Raw genomic sequence first — 9,903 nt, forward strand, 5'->3', positions numbered from 1 at the left:
ATCACTAATGATTTTCTGACTTCTGACTGCTTTGGATATATAATTACACCACAATAAGGTTTTACTATCACAGTGCACTGAGATTTGTGACAAACTATAAAGCACTTACGCATCACTGTACACTGTAAACCAAGGCGGTTTTGCCATCACTTACTGTACTGAGGCTCAGTCACTGGTACATTTTCATTTACAAAGCCATGTTGGATAAAGTACCATCTTATATCTGCTCCCTGATCTCTCGGCAAATTGAAAGTACTTATTGCCTGAGATCTCATGCTGTGGTTTTATTAAATGTGCCAAGTGCTTGGACTGTCTTAGGGAAGAAAGCTTTTAGATGTGCAGCTCCACTAACTTGGAACAGTCTGCAAAAAGAATGTAAAATTACCAAGCTGGTACCACTACATGTTTTTAAAGCTCGGTTGGATGCTCCACAGTCAGATGCTGTTGGTACCTGTACATGTGGATAGATATGTAAATTGTAATCCCTGTAATTTTTGCTGTATGATGTCCTTTTGTTGTTCTGTTGTTTATGTTGTTATGTCTTCATGTGGAACCTACTGCTGCAGGTCTCCCTTGAAAAATAGATCATTGATCTCAATGGGATTTTACCTGGATAAATAAAGGTTTTTAATTGAATGTCGAGCATTAACTGCAAGTCACTCAAATGCATAAACTGGAGAATAATTATGTTACAAGTGTTACAGAAAACATATCCAAGTGTAACAAACATCCAGTATTAACCTTACTGTTTTTTACTAACAGTAACCAACTAATAATTTTCATAAAGTGCATATTTATTCCAAACTCACAATATATATATATATATATATATATACAGTATCCAAAGTCTTTATGCACTGGTCAGAGGCATTCATGTAAAGCAGATCACCAGAATCCAATACTGGTAAAAACGTTGCAGAGATCAAATGTTTCCTTGTCTGAAAGGAGAAACCTAATTTTAAAACAACATTTTCAGTGTGTGACTTGAAAGATAAGTTCTGATCAATAATAAAAACCTAGATATGTGTATGTAGTGACCCTTTCAATGTCAATGTCAGTCCCTTGAACAGTACAAATGTTGGGGAGAAAAGAAGTTAACTTTTTGCCATTTGAGAATATCATGAGTTTGGAGTTGTCTGCATTTAATACTAACTTGAGTTGAGATAAATGGGATGGAATAACATCAAAGGCAGACTGGAGGAAATCAAGACTTTGCTCTATAGAAGAGGATGAACAATAAATAACAGTATCATCTGCATAAAAATGGAAAGCAGCATTTGAAAAATTATTAGAGATTATTTACATACAGTATATGGTGAAATTATTGGTCCTAATATGGAACCTTGGCGCACACCCTTTCAAATCAAATCAATCAAATCAAGTTTTATTTATATAGCACATTTATAAACGATTTTTGGTCGAGCCAAAGTGCTGTACAAATAATAAAAATACCCTACAGTAAAGACATTTTACAGCAAATACAACAGCAGTTTGTTCAGAATATTAGTATGAGAAGAAAACGACACCCTCTGTCCTTAGACCCTTACATCGTACAAGGAAAAACTTCAAGAGAAAAACCACAGTTTAAAGGGAAAAATGGGAGAAACCTCGGGGAGAGCAACAGAGGAGGGATCCCTCTCCCAGGACAAACAGACGTGCAATAGATGCCGTGTGTAAATCGAAGAGATAATACATTTTACAACATAGGTAGACCGAATGTTAGGAAATGCATGTGTCTATAATAAGAGGATGAATCCAAGAAGATGTCAACAATCCTGTGGGAGCCTTCATGGAGGCAGCACGACGAGACCACGACCCGAAGTCCACGACTTAATCCAGAACTCAGGATAGAGGATCCAGGATGCGGGACCACAGCAAGAGGATCAGCCTCGACTCAAGATCACATCAAGACACAAAAGAAGAAAAATTTGGCTGGGTTAATCAGAACATGAGAATACACAGATACAGACAGACAGAAGGAAGAACAAGCACTCCCTTTGGAGTGATTTTTTTTAAATATTGAAGTTAAATGCATCAATCTGGTGCACTTTGAGAGCAAAATGAAGAGATATATGGATACCTCTCAACATCCATATGAAACAACTGTAAACAGATTTACTTTGTCTTTATGGATTCGATTGTGGACTTGATTGTGATTGCTGCACATTATCCCTTACTTAATAAATACTTTTTTTGATAATCTATTATATAGAAAAGTATATCATATTGATATATAATATATAATTTATTGATAATATATAATATAATCAAATATAACAATCAAAACGAAATAAGTAGTATTAAGTATTAGGGCTAAGAAAATATTGTACATGTGAAATAGTTGTATGTATTGATTTAAATTGACATGCATACGCTAAGCAAAAAATAGTCTGTTGTTACTGTTTGAACTAACGTACCAACGGCACTGAACATATTACATATTACCTACCATATTACGTTATATACTTCTTACCTTCGATTTCTCTTGTTCTTCTCCTCATTCGTCTGTGTTTTTCTTCAAGTTTTATTGTATTTCTTCAAGTTTTTATCTTGTTGGTCGAATGCACTTAAGCGTCAGCTAAATGCAATTTAATGTAATGATCAAAAAACCCCTCTATACGTCTAGACAGCGTGGGTAAATTACCGTACAGCCAATCACAATGCGTGACGTCATTGACGTCATTACGTCGTGACGTTGTAGGTCTTGACGTCACTGGTAAGAGACGGACCCCGAACACATATGGTACCCCGAACACATCTGGTACCGACACCGGAGCGGCGTTCTGGTGCTCTCCTGCAGAACTGCACCCCTGTCAGACGAGACATATACCACGTGATGACATGTTAGGCTCGTGTTGTGTTCAAGGACCCTTACCTTGGCCAGGAAAAACAGGAACTCGTTTGATTAATTATTTTGTGGTCTAGATTTCTTTAATGTTTTAAATTTTTGCGTGTGTTTATAAATTACCTCGAGGGCCGTACCAAATGGTCTCGCCATGGTTCCCCACCCCTGCCTAGCATTACATCTGAAGTGGCATAGTCCGATGAAAACTTTCACACTTGCCTAATCTACTACATCACCAGGGGCCTCATGTATAACGCCGTGCGTAGGATTCACGTGGGAAGGTTGCTTACGTAGTAGAAATCCAAAAAATAGGTACAGAAATGTTCCGACATTTTCCGATTCACCAAACATTGCGTACCGGTGAGGAAAGTGCGTACAGCACTTCCTACTCCGGTTTCCCTTTATAAATCACAATCGACTCGAAATGCGGTGCAGCTTTTGCGGGCTTCACGTAACGCCCATATTTGCCTATAAATAGTCAAAGAAACACCCATTCATACATTCATTTTGACTGACCTTATGAAGAAGATAGCAGGAAATGATGACAGAACAGCTAAAAAAGATATCTCACACCGTGTCTCCACTGCAGCAATCCACCAGTTAAAGGAAATACAACTAATGTGTTGTGTTATATTAGCTGTACAATTTACCACATATGGTGTTCTTAGTTTCCATACCTCCTGTGTTTTATGAGCGACTTATCAGGTCTTAGCAAACGGCATAAAACATGATAGTATATAAAACCATGCTCGTATACAACCTATTGAAATGCAAAACGGCGTCAGTTTAGACGTAATTCTGTCCTCCTGCTTACCGCATCATTTATGAGAAAACATTTCATAACATTAACACAACATATTGTTACGAACTAAGGCACTTAGGAGGTAGGACCCAATTGCACGACCCGGGAGACAGAGGTAAAGTATTGGTAGGATACTTTATTTTCCAAAATACAGCAAAAAATGGTCACTAACTAATCTCAGGATGAGATGACAAAAAATGAGAACAAAAAGAAAATCGTTCACGTGGTGAGGAACAAAACTTTTCACGAGTACAAAAAAGAGCATAGACCTGACCAAGGCAAAAGACAATGAGCATAGATCTGACCATGACAAGAAACAAGCGCATAGACCTGACCAAGGCAATAGACAAAAACACATAGACCTGAACATGACAAGAGACGAAAACGAACTGACACTGAACACTGGGAGACAGGGGAATTTAAACACAGGGTAACAAGACACAGGTATAATCAGGGGCGGGACTGACGCTGATTAGCACAGGAGACACAGAAGAGGTGACAGGGGAAAACAATCAGGAAATTAGACACACCAGGGAAAACTAACGACAGACAGGAAAACACAGGGAAAAAAGACCAGGGGCCTCATGTATAACGGCTTGTGTAGGATTGATGTGGGAAGGTTGCTTATGTAGTAGAAATCCGAAAAATAGGTCCATAAATGTTCCGCCACTTTCCGATTCACCAAACATTGCGTACCGGCGAGGAAAATGCGTATGGCACTTCCTACGCCTTTTTCCCTTTATAAATCACAACCGACTCGAAATGCGGTTCAGCTTTTGCGGGCTTCACGTAACGCCCATGTTTGCCTATAAATAGTCAAAGAAACGCCCTTTCATTCATTCATTTTGACTGACTGCATGGAGAAAATCGCAGGAAATTACGACAGAACAGCTAAAAAAGACACCTCACACCGTGTCAGATTTTGGTTATTTTGGGGAGGTCGAGATAAATCATATTGTTTGGTGGATGCAGTTTGAACCAGAGGAGCAGCATGGAGGTCGGATCGTCACCAAAATAAATAAATAAGTGGTCCGAAAAAGGTTAATGACAAAAAAAATACATATAGCATTCCTCAGGCGGTGTGTTTGTACCGGGGAGAGGAGACACCCCCTTGATGAGAAACTCTAAGAAATGATCGGGGAATCCCTCCGGAGTGGAGTCATGACGACTGGATCTGAATTATTTGTTTGTATTTGGTGGTTTGTGTCCCAGCTGATCAGCTGTGCGCAGCTTCTCTTCTTTTTCTTCTTCTTCTTTTCTTTAATGGTGAATCGCTTCCACTTGGAGCATATATCGCCACCTACTGTTGAGTTATTAAATGTTCATATTAAATCCTTGTCCTCAGACCAGTGCTGTTGAGGAATTTGAAGATCAGCTTGTTTGCTTCATTTCTTGATTTACTTTCATATTATTTCCTTGAAATCCATGTCCTTGATGTTGAGTTGTTCCAGTGCAGTTTTCAGAATGAATCTTTGTCTGTTATAATCCGGGCAGCTAAAAAATACATGAAGTATTGTCTCTGGTTGTTGGCAACCATCACAATTGCCATTTGGATGTTTTCCAATCAGATGCAATGATGAGTTTAGTCCAGAGTGTCCCAATTTTATCCTGCTGTTAATGCTCTGTTCTCTTCTACTACTCCCCCAAGTGCTTCCTGTTCCTACTTCCCTTTGTATCTGATATAAAAGTCTTCCTTTGGTGTTACTGTCCCATAATTTTTGCCATTGTTGCTTGATAACCACTTTTGTAAAAGCTTTGACTTCTGCTCTACTGATGGGTACAATAATATCAATCTGGTTTGCTTTCAAACCACATGTTGCCAGTTGATCCACTACTTAATTCCCTCTAATACCCACATGCACTGGAACCCACACAAATTGAACAACAATTCCCAGATGAACTAACCTAAACATGCTTTGTAAAATTTCATGTAAAATATCCTGACGACATTCTGAAGAGAAGTTGTTTATACTCTCCAGAGCTGCACTGGAGTCAGAGCACACGACCACTCGCATTGGCTGTATTTCCTCTACCCACTGAAGTGCTAGAGAGATAGCCATCATCTCTACTGTATATACTGCAATGTGATCACTTGTACGCTTTCCCACTTTGACTTTTAACTCAGGAACATAAAATGCACAACTAGTTAGACCATTTTCTGGATTTTTGGATCCATCAGTAAATATTTTTATAAAGTGCCCATATTGTTCATGTAGAACAGTGTTCACATAAGCCTGTACATTGAATTTGTTTTTCATTGAATGTAACCCTTTCAATAGTGATAAATCTACTATAGATTGAGGTAGCAACCATGGTGGAACAGCTGATAACAACACCATCGGACTAATATTCCATTCTTTAACTTTGAATTCCTTACATATTTCCAAAACACAAAAACAAAAACTTTCTTTTTTTATTTTGTTACTTTCCCAACTTGTTTGTACAGTTAGTTTAGTAGGGTGAGTATCTTTATGACCCTGTAGATTTGCCCAGTAATGAACAATTAACTGTTTTCTCCTCAAAGAAATAGGTACTTCTCCGACCTCTACCTGAAGTGCCGACACTGGTGTAGATCTTACTGCCCCACAGCATATCCTTAGTGCTTGTGCCTGGACTCTATCTAATTTTTGAAGAGAAGAATATGCAGCTGACCCATACACTATTAGTCCATATTCTATGGCTGATCTAATTAAGGCTGTGTATACGTTCCTCAAAGCAGCTTTATCGGCCCCCCACTTAATGCCTGCCAAGCACCTCATAACATTTAAAACCCTTTTACATTTATCTACTACTTTATCAATGTGAGTACTCCATGTGACTCTCTCGTCCAACCATATTCCCAGAAATGTAAATGTCTTCACTTTCTTTAGATCTTGTCCATAAAGTTTTAACCTAACCTCCTCACCTATCCTTTTCCTCGTAAAAAATAAAGTTTCAGTTTTTTCCACCGACAATCTAAACCCCCATGTCAGAGAGCAGCTTTCAACTTCCGTAATGGCTTCCTGAATCTTAGCTACAATATATTTTACATTTCTGCCCCTTTTCCAAATAGCTCCATCCTCTGCAAAAAGTGACTTACCAATATCAGATCCTACTTGTGTATATATATCATTGATCATGATAGAAAATAAAAGAGGACTGATGACACTCCCCTGCGGGGTTCCATTTTCAACTTCATGCCTTCGAGAATATGACTTGCCAACTCGGACTCTGATGGCACGGCCAAACAAAAAATTCATAATCCAATTATATACATTACCTCCCAGACCCATAATGTCCAGTTTTATTAATAATCCTTCCTTCCACATCATATGATAAGCTTTTTCCACATCAAAGAATACAGCTACAACACACTCCTTGTTCGCTTGGGCTTTCCTGACTTCAGACTCCAGGCACAGCAGTGGATCTAAAGTACTCCGCCCTCTTCTAAACCCACTCTAATAAGGGGTCATTAGTTCATTTTTCTCAATGTAGTATGTCAGCCTTTCTGTTATCATTCTTTCCATAACTTTACACAAGTGTGATGTCAGAGCTATAGGTCTATAACTGCCTGGACTGGTTGGATCTTTCCCAGGTTTCCTAATAGGAATAATGACTGACTCTTTCCATATTATTGGCAGCTTCCCTTTCTCCCAGATCTTATTGTACATCTCCAGCAGCTTTCCTAATGCAAAATCACTTAATTTGGTCAACATTATATAACATACATTATCTTTCCCAGGAGCAGTCATTTTACACTTACTTAATGCTCTTCTCAACTCTTGAATAGAGAAAGGTATATTTACAACACTCTGCGACAAATGTCTTTCTGCATATACATTAGGATGTTCATCTAACACTTCCTGCCTCCTGATCTTACCTTCTTCTGTCAAATTTTCCGAAGAATGAACTTTGACAAAAAATTTTGCTAGAATTTCTGCCTTCTGCATAGCACCAGTGGCAACTTCCCCTCCAATCTCTAATACTGGCAGGTTACTCTGCTGTCTTATTCCCCTCATCTTCTTAATCATTCCCCATGCTTTATCTAATGGTGTAGTTCTCCCAATACTTGAACAGAATCCTCTCCAACACTCCCTTTTTGCTCTTTTAACAATGTTCCTTACCTGAGCCTGTGCCTTTTTATATTCTAATAAATTATGTAATGAATGTGTCTTTCTTAGCTTTCCAAACAGCCTGATTTTGTTTCGGATTGCATCATTACATTCTTTGTTCCACCACGGTACCATCTTAACACATTTACTAAGTTTCCCAGTTTTATTCCCAATAGTTTGATTAGCGCTATTAATTATATTTGAAGTAAATTGCTCATTTATTTCATCAATACTTTCTGCCATATCAATCTGATCCCATTCATTATCGCACAATTTAGTAAACATCTCCCAATTTGCTTTATAAAAAGTCCATCTCATGATACCGTCTAGCTCAACCACATGATTTATATCAAACTTGATTATAATCGGAAGATGATCACTCCCAATACTGTTATTTGCCAATACTTCCCAACTGCTACCAGAAGCTAATTCACTTGTTACAAGAGTTAGGTCGATCGCAGACTCTGTTCCATCTCTAAAATTGATCCTTGTACCTTGCCCATTATTTAAACAAACTAATTCCTTTGCCTCCATTAAATCCTAGACATGATGTCATGTGTGAGTCCAGGTCTTTTGAGAATGGGTGTGACAGCAGCCAGTTTGAGAGAGGGGGGAACTGATCCAGATCTGAGGGAGGAGTTAATGATGGTGGCGATGAGCTGGGACATGGCAGGGAGGCTCTCTTTCATAAATGTGGAGGGCATTGGGTCAAGTGTGCAGGTGGAGTTAATTCCAGTCATGAAGTGGGACAGTTGCATGGGGGTCACAGGGGAGAAGTGGGACAGGGGCTGTGAGGTGAAGGGGGGGGGAGCCAGGAGAGGAGGTGGGGGGTGCTGATGAGGGTGTCAGATTGCTGTAAATGTTGCTGATTTTGGTTTGGAAAAACGAAAGGAAGGAGTTGCACTGTTCGGTGGTGAAGGACAAGGTGGCGGTGTCACAGGGTTTGAGAAGTTTGCTGATGGTGGAGAACAGACGCTTGGGGTTGCTGGAGCCAGACTGAATGAGTTGTGAGTAGTAATTAGACCGGGCTGCTTTGAGTGCATTACTGTACTGCTGGAGATAGTCTTTGTAGATTTGAAGATGGACTGTTAGTGTGGTTTTCTTGTGTTGGCGTTCAAGTTGACGTTTCCTTGATTTCATTTGGCGGAGTTCGGGGGTATACCAGGGGACGGAGTGTATGAAAGAGACATTTTTAGTTTTTGTGGGGGCCAGTTCATTGAGACAGAAGGAGAGGGTGCTGTTATAATAGTCCACAAGTTCAGATGGGTTTTCAGAAAGTGGGGGGGGGAGGCAGACATCTTGCAGGTAATGGAGGCAGTGATTGCTGAAGGTGAGATGAATTTGAGGTTTCTGTAGGTTATTGTGCGTTTTTGCTTTTGGGCGGGGATGGGGATGTTGATATCCATGATGATGGCCAGGTGATCAGAGATGTGGAGATTGAGGCTGGACAGATGATGGATGGTGAGACCAGTGGAGCAGACCAAGTCCAGGATGTGACCACGGCTGTGTGTTGGGAAGTTGATGTGTTGAGAGAAGTTGCAGCAATGAAGGGTTTCCTTAAATTCAGAGGCATATTTGCAGGTTGGGTCGTCAATATGAATGTTAAAATCCCGTAAGAGGAGAACAGATGGGGATATGGCAGAAAGCTGAGTGAGAATTTCAGAGAGGTCGGAGAGAAAGGAGGGGTTTGGCTTTGGGGGACGGTAGATGATGGCTTTGACGAGGGGAGTGGGACCAGAGAGTTTAAAGATCAGGTGTTCAAATGAAGAAGCATCAGGGATGGGGTTTATGGTAGCTTTTATTTCCTTTCTGATAATAGCAGCTATACCACCACCCCGCCCTTGTGGGCGAGGTTTGTCAATGTATGTCAATCCTGCTGGGGTGATTTGATTTAAAGAAAAATAGTCCAAGGGCTTTTCCCATGTTTTGGTCAGATACAGAAAGTCCAGGTTATTGTCTTTAATGAATTCATTCAGAATGTGGCTTTTATTGTGGATGGAGCGTGTGTTGAGCAGGGCTGCTCTGAGGTGACGTTGCATTGGGGGGGGTTGTGTGGACCGGAGAAGTGGAAGGAGATTGGTCAGATTCACGTGTTTTTTTTTGATGGCGTAGTGTGGGCGCGTGACAGGACCGAATGGACGGGATGGAAAGTGGAGACGTGGAAT

This window comes from Notothenia rossii (genome assembly GCF_949606895.1).
Source record: "Notothenia rossii genome assembly, chromosome: 11".
Classification (NCBI taxonomy): Eukaryota; Metazoa; Chordata; class Actinopteri; order Perciformes; family Nototheniidae; genus Notothenia; species Notothenia rossii.